Genomic DNA, 10,576 nt, shown 5'->3' on the forward strand with positions numbered 1-10,576 from the left:
CCCTTTCCTCTCATCATATCACTATTTACCTGGGAGAAGAGACCTACAGCAGCTCCACTACAACCTTCCTTCGGGTAATTGTAGAGAGCAATAAGATCTCTGCTTAGCCTTGTCTTCATTCTAAACAACCCCAGCTCCCTCAGCCACTCCTTGTGTGCCATGCCCTCCAAACCCCTCAGGAGCCTTGTTGCTCTCTTCTGGGCATGCTCCAGGACCTCTATGTCTTTCTTGTAGTGAGATGTTGCTGTACTCCCTGAGGCTTCCAATCATGTGGGGTTGTTTAGGATGATAGCACCCCAAGTCTTCTGAACCTTCTCTTCACTGAGAGCAGTGGTGGTTGGAACTGAATACGAGCACCACATGATCCACTATATGTTAGCTAAGCACTGATTGAAGGTGTTTTGTGTCCTTTATCTAACAGCAGCTAGTTGAGTAAGTGATAAAATGTAGAACAGAGTAATTTATCTGTCAGTCATTACTTCTGTGCTTTCCTTTGCTGGTTGACATTTTTGATTGCATTTTCTATGCTTTTTCTTACAACAGCATAGCGTATCTTAAGTCATGGCTACTATTGCTATTCTCATCATTTTACTCTTTTAAAAATTAGGATTTGTTTGGCATTGAGTGCTTTTGTGTTCTAGATGCTAAAGTCAAATATTTTTCAAGTTCCAATCATGAAATACAGATTTACTTTCAACATGGACTTTTGACATTTTAGTCAACTCATAGCTATTACTAACTTATAAATATTCCTGCTAGGAGTACAACATGGACAAACACTGTTTGATGTCCTTTTGCAATTAAGGACTTTTACCAGTTTGAGCAGCAGCACTACTATGCTTTTAGACCAGAGTAGAAAGTAGCATTTTTTTTTATAAACAAAATGTGACATTCAGAGGTTGAAGTGTTGTGTGTCTCATTCACAATGAGTTATTCAATGGAAGCATTATAGTTTTCTTTTTCTGTTATTGATTAGTTTTATGCTAGAAAAAATAAATTGAACTCCAGGGTAAGGCTGGATATGTACTTGTGTAATCTGGGCACAGATGTTCCCTCTTACCTACAAATTTCATTTTACTGTAGGACAGGGAGAGTAAACTACTTTGCCTGAACCACTAAACTATTTGAGTGAGACATTCCTAACCCAATAACATTATTTTTGTATTTCCTATACTTTGTATATTGTATGTACTGTGTATTTGGATGCTTCTAATTGATTTAGGGGTAAGAGTGTAACTTGTGTAACAAAACCTCATTATGACAAAAGAAAAAACAAACCCGATATGCAATGTGCGATTCAAGAGTGCAAAACTGCAAGACAGTTCAGTTTTCAGGAGGTTGCTTACTCCATCAACCCCATCATATAAGGTTATACTTACAAGGCTGCTGCAAGTCTCTAGTGTGTGTAATGTATGCATCATAAAAATACACATTTTGGAAAACAAAGTGACATTTATTCAAGATGGAAACATACAGAAGAATTCACTGGAGAGAAAAAAAAAAAAACCACAAAGGGCCTGCATGCACCTTCCCTTGATTTTGAATAAAATTGTGAAACCAGGAACAAGGGAAGAAGGGAACTTGCAATGGGTGCAAATGTGACCTGAATGTTGTTATTCCTTATGTACTCGTTTAATTCTGGGAAAATTGCTGCAGAGAGTGATGATAGAAAAGTCAGATGGCAGACTTGACTGTGGGATGGAAATGAGGTTGTTGGATGTACTCAAGTGTGGAAGGAAATGTAATGTTAATGAACAATTTTCTAGTATCACACATTGTTAATTTACGAAAATTTGCTACTTCTTTGTTGCTTATTTCTAGGCAAAAATGTGGTGGCACTCGGGTACTTATTTTCTGGCATATTAAAACCATCTGCATGCCATGTCATGCCGTACAGCTGTATACTCTACTGACCCATATTGCAGAACCTATCACATACTCTAAGGAATTTCTGAGTAATGAGAGATAAGAAATGATACTTGGTACACTTTGGGGGGAAACGCCCCCAGGCCAGCCATGGGCTGCAGGCCATTAGCACTTCTGATCAGCCAGGGCAGCTGACTTAGTATAAAGAGGGTCACTGAGGCGATTGGAGCCTCCTGTGACAGGAGTCTCCTCCTTGGGCTCCTCCTCAGCCTGCTCCTCTTCCCTCTCCTGCACTTACGGCTGCCTTCCTGGATATTGTGAGTGCTGCACCTTAGCTGGGCTGAGTATAACTTATACAATCATAGGATCATAGACTCAGTCAGGGTTGGAAGGGACCACAAGGATCATTTAGTTCCAACCCCCCTGCCATGAGCAGGGACACCTCACACTAGAGCAGGCTGGCCAGAGCCTCATCCAGCCTGGCCTTAAACACCTCCAGGGATGGGGCCTCAACCACCTCCCTGGACAACCCATTCCAGGCTCTCACCACTCTCATGGGGAAGAACTTCTTCCTCAAGTCCAGCCTGAATCTCCCCACTTCCAGCTTTATTCCATTCCCCCCAGTCCTATCACTACCTGATATCCTAAAAAGTCCCTCCCCAGCTTTCTTGTGGGCCCCCTTCAGATACTGGAAGGCCACAAGAAGGTCACCTCGGAGCCTTCTCTTCTCCAGACTGAACAGCCCCGACTCTTTCAGTCTGTTCTCATAGGAGAGGTGCTCCAGCCCTCTGCTCATCCTGGTGGCCCTTTTCTGGACACCTTCCAGCATGTCCATATCCCTACAACTTGATGTACCTCGGTATCAGTTCGGTTATTTCATGAAACCTGTTTTCATTTCAGCCTGTGGGTCTTTCCTTTTCCCGATTCCCTTTCTCTGCTGGGGACTGGTCACTTGGTGATAGAGCAGCTGCTGTAGTTTAGCCCTGGATATGAGCTAAACATATGGAATAAAGCTGGGGTGCAAATGGTGTATATGGCCACAGTGGTTTTCAAAAGTGTCTTGAACATTGTATTTGGTTGCTTTTTCTCATTGCAAAAATCTGTGGTCTTTGCCAATATTCAGTGAGTCAAACCATTTGCCTCAGAAGACTACTAGAATCCCCTTACATATAGAGAAAAGGCTCTACATTTTGGTTTTTTTTAAAGTAATTTAAAGTAAAAGGTATAAATTCTTTTCATATAGTTCATATAGTTTTGTGGTTTTGTTTTTTTTTTTTTTTTCCCCTGAGCCTATACTGAAGCATTTGAATTGTGGTCATGGAGGTGCACTTACCAGAAAAAGTATTATCTTTATTAGATCACATAATATATCTTGAAAAAGAAGCATCTCAGACTCACAAATGTTTTTTTGGCCCCTCTCTGTAGGGAGATGGAAAACAGCCTTGCTGGGAGGAAGGGAGCTCAAGGGAGAATATAGATGTCCTGTTAATCAGGACATAAAAAAGAAAGGAGAAGCTATGATGTGACAGTGACTGGTGGAAGAAAATCTGGCAAACAGCAGAGAGAAGACTGGGAGATATGATGATTTGGGGTATGTATAATTTATAAATCCAGACTTATTTTATGAATTTCTTGTACTCTGTTGCTCAGCCTATATTTAATCTGCCACTTGCTGGCTGGATCTATGTCATAGATCACACACTATGTGAGAACAGATACAAGAGTAATCTAAAAAGATGTAACACCATACAATAATTTTTTTTCCTCAGTAAAGTATTGAGTATGTTAAATAGGCTCCTTAAACCAAAGGAACCTGATCCTCTCAGGTTGTCTGCTTCTAAATTAGAACAATGGATATTGCCCAGTGAGAAAACTGATGCATGTTGTCTGAGCTGCAGAGCTATCTGAATGAGTGAGAGAAAGCCTGCTGAGCTTGCAGGCTGATCAGGAGGACAGTGAGGCTTGAATATGATGGAAGAATTGTCCAAAGCTTCAAGATCTTACAGGATGTTGGTGATCCTTGAGAGAAAGTTTTTATTTCCAGGATTTTTGTTTGCTTATTTGCTTTTTACTAGGGAAGTTGTAAGTCTGGTTGCTTTCTCCATTAACATGACATGTAATAATATGAATTTATGGTCTCCACTTACTTTCTAAGTACTGTGCAGCCTCAGAAGATGAAATTGTAAACTAGAGTAGTCAGGAGAGGAAGCTTTATGCCATGGAGAGGCTAGGTCTAGTTTTAGAGCTCTTGATTATAGACTCTGATGGCTGCCTGTGAATAGGCATCAGCACTTATATCTTGCATTATGGCCGGGGGGCATCTGATGTTCAGTTTCAAAGCACAGCAGCAGAGGTATGGTGACCAGGCCTATTAATGGAGGGAAGGGAGACTCATGTCAGAGTGATTAAAGGAAATGTGAGAGGTGGAGAGTAAAGAAGTGTCTCACGCAGAGAAATTGGTGCCTAAAATGAGCTATGTATTTCTGCTAGGAAGAGATTACATCTCTTCTAACAGAATATGGTTGGAAGATGCAGTTCTGCTTTCTCTCAGAAAGCATTCTCTCCTTTATTCTGCTGTTGTGAGATCCCCACCTGCAGTACTGTGTTCAGCTCTGGGGCCCCTGGTGTGTTTCTTAAGGACATGGACCTGCTCAAGTGGGTCCAGTGGACGAACATGAAGATCAAGATGTTGGAGCAGCTTTTCAGTGAGGACAGGCTGTGAGAGATGGGCTCGAATTTGCTTCTTTCATTGGCCAGCTCAGTTCTTCCTTTGGCTTCCAATACCTAACACAGCTGCAGATTTACTCTGCTACACCAGATGTACCTAAAAATTTCCCTTAATTTGGGATCTCTCTCCTACGTTTTTTGAATCTCTCTGGTGGCTGGATCCATGCTGATGTATCATACAGATTGTTCAGCCACTCTCTTTTCCACTTTCTTTTTCTGAAAGCCCATGTGACTCGGGTAGCATGTTCAATGGCACTGAAATGATGCAAGTTTTGCAAAAGCACATGTGCAACAACAGAGAGGTGCAGAGATTTAGAATTACTTTTTGTGTCAGGAAGGGATAAGCAGGGAAAATTCATAATATGGTTTATCTGTTATGGTTGGTGGTTTGGTTGGTGGTTTTTTTCCTCCCCCCCCAATTTGAAAACCACTGTGCAGCTGTGATTTTACCTTCAGTTGTATACCCCAGCATGAACCTGCTGGACCTGTACAGGGAAATCTGTGCGTCCAGTTGCAGTTTATTTCAAGAAAATGGGGAGTCACTTGTTGCACAAAAACTAAATGCCTCTTCCTTCAACTGCAAACAGCCTAGTCAGAAAACCTTGGTAAGCAGCTGTTTCAACTTTTGTCAGTGAAGTGTGGGCAACAGCCCATGCTGTTCTCAGATACATCTGTGCCTTCCTGTCAGAATTTACACTGCATTGAGGAAGGAATGGAACAATATGATATTTGGCTTCTCTGACACAGCACTGATAAATAATGAGAGAAGAAACTCACAGTCCAGAGAAAGAAAACTTCTTCAATATACCACAATAGATCAGTGGTAGAAGTAACAGTGGAATAGTTTCACTACTGACATCTTCTCCACTCCTAATGATGCCCATAAACTTCTCATTGCCTGGGGACAAACGAGGCAAGGAAGAAATGGAAAACAAATATTCCTAACTGAACCTGTTTTAGAGGGCTGACAATTTATTTAGCACTCGTATAAATCACACAGCAGAATTAATCCACATGATGGTCAACTTCATTTAAGCACAAGATTTATCCTGAATGTTACCAAAAGACGCCATATCACATGTGCAGTTTTTCTCCAAATTAAGGTATACCCTTGATTTCTGTGAATAAAATACTAAATTACAGTGAATCTAAACAAGTAATGATATAACCCCCCAAGAGTTCTATTTTTTTTTCTCTCTCTTATTTTTGCCATTCTGATTCTTTTCCTCCATCCCACCAGGGTGATTCAGCATGACTGGCTGGAAGCCTACCTGCCAGCTAGGGTCAACCCACTACAATAATGATAGAGGGAAAATTATGGCTGGCTTTTACTGATGTCCATATTATGTCAGAACCTGAACTGAAATCCCTTATAGTCTGTGGTTGAGAATTCATACCTTACTATAAGATAACCAAGCACAGAATCCTAAAAAAACTTTTTTTTGGTTGGCTGTTTTGTTGGTTTTTAGGTTTTAGGTTTTCTGGGTTTTTTTTTTTTTGTTGTTTTTTTTTAATTCTCCTAACTCATGCTGTTTTATTCAGGTTTTAGATACTTCCTGTTCTTCTTACTTTAGAGCACAAGTTTGGTTTTGTCATCTTGCCATGGAAAGGGAGAGTTTTGGACATAGCATCCCAACTAAACCAACAGCTGAATGGGAAGCAGGATTTTTCTACACAAACACTGGTTAGCTTGTGGTTGTCTCATTGTCACCTTCAGTATTCACCTCATAAAGCAACACCTCCTAAGTTCAATTTTTTTCTTTTCTTTAACACGTCCTTAGGCATTTGGCGTAACCAAGGTCCTGTTGCTGTGATCCCAAGTTCCTGTTAGAATGCAAATATCTTCTACACACATTGTTTTGACAATAATAATGTGCACTGAGTACCCAGCTTGGCCTGAGAGCAACCATCATTAATTGGTAGGGTATAGATCAAGTTCTATGTTTGACTTCTCCTGCAATGGCCAACCAAATAATGGAAATGCAGGGGATTTAGTCATCTTGTATTTGATAAGACTTTCTACATACCAGAATATTTGAAATATAGCTAAAATTGCTTCATTTTCCTAGCTCTTTTGTGTTGTTTGTATTCAATATCCCACACATTGTCTCAAACAACCATTCACAAATGAAGGCTTGTCTGTATGAAAATTGTTCTTTTCTTACAGGATAAAAAGACCTCAGTCCTTATCTTAACATAAAATGTAGTTGGTTATTTACTTTCAGTGAAGTAACATCTGTACTAATTTGTCAGGGGAAAAAAAATTAAAATCAGAAAGTTCAGTATATGGGGAGAAAACACCTCAAAAGGAATTTTGATAAAAGAGTCCTTTTTGTGTAGCTGCTGTGTATGTGTATGTAGATGATGACTTGCATATATTCCGGGTTATTTTTAAAGGCCTGGAAGGTTTGGCCTTGACATTAAGAAATAAAACCACTTTGCTGAAGAGTGTGAAACTAAGTTTTGTTGGAAGTGTTAGATTCACTGGAGATTTTTTAAAATGTATCTTAGAAATCTACAGTTGAACATTTCTCCTCTTCACACAGTAGATGCCAACTCCCACCTGTGCAAAACACAAAAGATGTAACAGAGGAACACAGAATGTGTTCATTTTGACAGAAGTGTCAAGTTTGTCTGATTTTCATTTTCCATATAACATCACTGAGGGAAGCACATTTAAGAGGAAATACTTTAGAATTGCTTTTCAAAACCAAGTTCTCCTGGCAAATCAAAGGAAAACATTTTTTTCAAGCAATTATTAGCTATTTTTAGATTCTCTTGTAATATCCACCTTTCTAGTTGCTGTTTTCTTTTTACCAGAAGGAATAAAATTATCCTTAAATGAAAAAAAAATGATTTCTGTTCAATCTAGTTTTGGTTCTTGAAGCTAATTTTAGTCAAAGTAGTTTCTAATTTCTATTTTTCCTTTGTTTATAAGAAGTCTTACTGAGGAAAGCAATCACTTATGAAAATGCATAAACATTTTCTATGGAAATTCAAGCTTTTAAACCAGCTTCAGTGAAATTATGCTTACATTGATGTATCAGAGCAGAAATAGCATAATGCATGTCTTTCTTTGGGGTATAAAACTGCATTTTGCATCAGTCTTGCTAATTTATTTCACTTTTGTACAGTGTCTTTAATTTTTTCTTGTTTTTTTTTTTTTTCCAAATTATTCTAGAAGGTGCCTTAGTGTAGATTCCATTCTAATGAATGTTCCATTTACATGTTTTAAAAATAAGTTTTTGATTCAGAACCTGAAAGCTAAAAGGAAGTAGTATCAGGCAAAATGCAGAAAGGATTCCTTTCTCAGTTTAGCTAATTCTTATGGGCATGTCCCTCAGAATTTGACTTCTCTAATTCTGGAACTCCATTGGAAAGAAAAGTGGTAGTTTTGGGACATGCACAGCTGGAGTGCTGGGCAAAAGCACTGAAATTCTTGCCGTTCATAATCACAATGAGCAAGAATGCAACAGTAAAAGACATAGCTGAAGTGCAGTCCAAGAACTACTTGCTCATACCTCATACCTGAGTCCTCACATTTTAGTTCTTATTAGTCTGTTAACCTGAAACTCATCTGCATTCTTTTAGCTGGTTTTAACATTTGATTCTGTAGGTGAGTGAGTCCTTATGATTTACAGTGCTTCTCTGGCATAAATCTGTTAACATTCTGTATTTTCTATATCACAGAAAATAATGAAAATAGGGTATTTTGATTGTGCCTTACCACTGGATATGTAAATTTAAGACAGTTTCACACTTTTGACTTGGAAATCTGACTGTTTTGGTTTTTTTTTTTTAAATTTAAAAAAAGCTTTGTGAGAATGCAGGGAGTCTTGACTGCCTTCAGTCATGTCCATTTTCATCTGGTATTGTGCTTGTTAGTTGGTGGGACCACCTCACTGGGGCATAGATGCAGAGCAATAACAGCTTTATATAGGCACTTTGCATAATCAGGTGAGTGGCATCATTTGCAGCTGGGAGAGCCATCACACTAACCTCTTCAAAGAACTCATGCCTCATGCCTTTTAACAGCAAAGTACACCTGTAGGCTTTTCTGTGCCAAATATGCTTCTGAACGGTGGAGGAAAGGAAAGCAGGGAAAACAAGATAATTTTTGATTGCCAAAAGGGGCTAACTCTCCTGAAGCTGGCAGCTTGAACCACATCTTATTATATCTATCAGGAAAACATTCCCTGATTATGGCTGGAAAGGAAAAATTAAGCCACCCAAAACTGATTGTGACTTTGAGAAACTGGCTGACTCTGATAAGAAGGCTGAATGATCTTGGAGGTCTTTTCCAACCAGATATATTCTGTAATTTCTGTGACATAGAGTGAAGGAGTAGTATGGAAAAGTTGTAATTCCTGGGCCATACATGCTGTGTGGAGGGCTCTATGCTCCTTCTGAGTTAAGGTTTGGCTTTGCTTTTACTTTCTTTCTGGCCAAGATCTTCTGAGCAACACATCTTTCTCCTGCTTTTTGTTTGAGCAAGAGCAGAATGTACTTTTGCTGCAATGTTCAGCATTAGGTCACCACCAGATCTTGACAGTAGCCCAAGATGATACATACTTAGAAATCACATGATCCAGTTCTCAATGGATACTTGACAGGTGCTTTAGGCAAATGTTGCTTTAGCTACCAAAAATTCTATTTGAAGGAGTCTTTGGCCTAAGGCATACATCAGCCTGTACATCGACATATTTCAATTCAATATAGAGCAGATGCATTGCCTGGGACATTTTATGTCCTATTCCATTATATATTTGTCTATTTGTATTAGCTCTTAGAAATTTAGAAATGGGAGATGCAATATGTATATCACATACATCTCTATCCTATCACCTACCTGCCTTGTATCTTATACCCATCTCCTAGCAGTACCTCTGTTGCAGACAAAATCTCCTAACCAAAATATCTTCTTCCTTATTTTCCTGACAGGTAGTCTTTATTTATTTATTTTAAAAAATGTAGCCGTTTCTCAAATGGAGCCTTTGTGCTAGTTTTGTGGCAGCATAAAGCAGCAGCATCATACAGGGAATATTGACAGGGATCAAGAATAGCTAACTACATAGAGAAATGCCATCTAGAGATACAGGTAGGAGTCCAGCTAGTTCTTTACCATGGTGTCTACATACTTTCTACTTGGTCTAGTGCTCAGACATCTGGAAACAAGAAGGTGGAGAAAGAGGAAAGAGACTTTTTTTTTTTTTAATTTATTTATATACAACTTTCATTTTACATCTCTGGCTTCCCAGTAATAAAGCTAAAGGGAAGCAAAATGCCTCCAAAGGAAACAACATTCTCAAGTGTGAGAATGACAGACTTGCAGAATTACTGCTGGGAGGGACCCTTGTAATCATCTAGTCCAACGTCTTACTTAAGCAGGGTTAGAGCAGGTTGCCCAGGATTGTGTAGGTGATGTTTTGAGTAGCTCCACAGAATCATGAGGAAGATGATGTCTCCTCTTGCTGCATAAACACTACTGAACAGCTGCTATTACCAAAAGGCAATTACTGGTGTAACAGTAGCTGATTTTCTTAGTGGGGCCTTTCCTCTTTTTCCTAATACCTGCTAGAACAGAAGAAAGATTTAGAACGAGCAAAATTTGACTCTAAAATGGTTGCAGGCTTTTAACTTCCAATATAGAGGCTGTGCAATCTGGAACTTGGTGATGGAATCAGCTTTCCACACAAGAAAAGATGTGGGTAAATCTTTAGTGTGGCAATGAGTAACCAGTGCAAAATATTCCCTTGAAAAATCCCAGCTGGCGTTCAGCACTGAACTGACACCAAGCACTGCAACATTTGGCATGGTGTTGGGGGGTGGACATCCATGACTGCTCTAAAAGCAACATGTAAGTTGTACTTACTATTAGAGATGTATTTTCTGCTTGGGAAACAGAATACATATTTTCTGGTATTAGAGATAGATTGTAATATTGAAGTTTAATTTAGGTCTTTATATATTTAACAGCCCTGTG

This window comes from Indicator indicator, chromosome 17 (genome assembly GCF_027791375.1).
Source record: "Indicator indicator isolate 239-I01 chromosome 17, UM_Iind_1.1, whole genome shotgun sequence".
NCBI lineage: Eukaryota > Metazoa > Chordata > Aves > Piciformes > Indicatoridae > Indicator > Indicator indicator.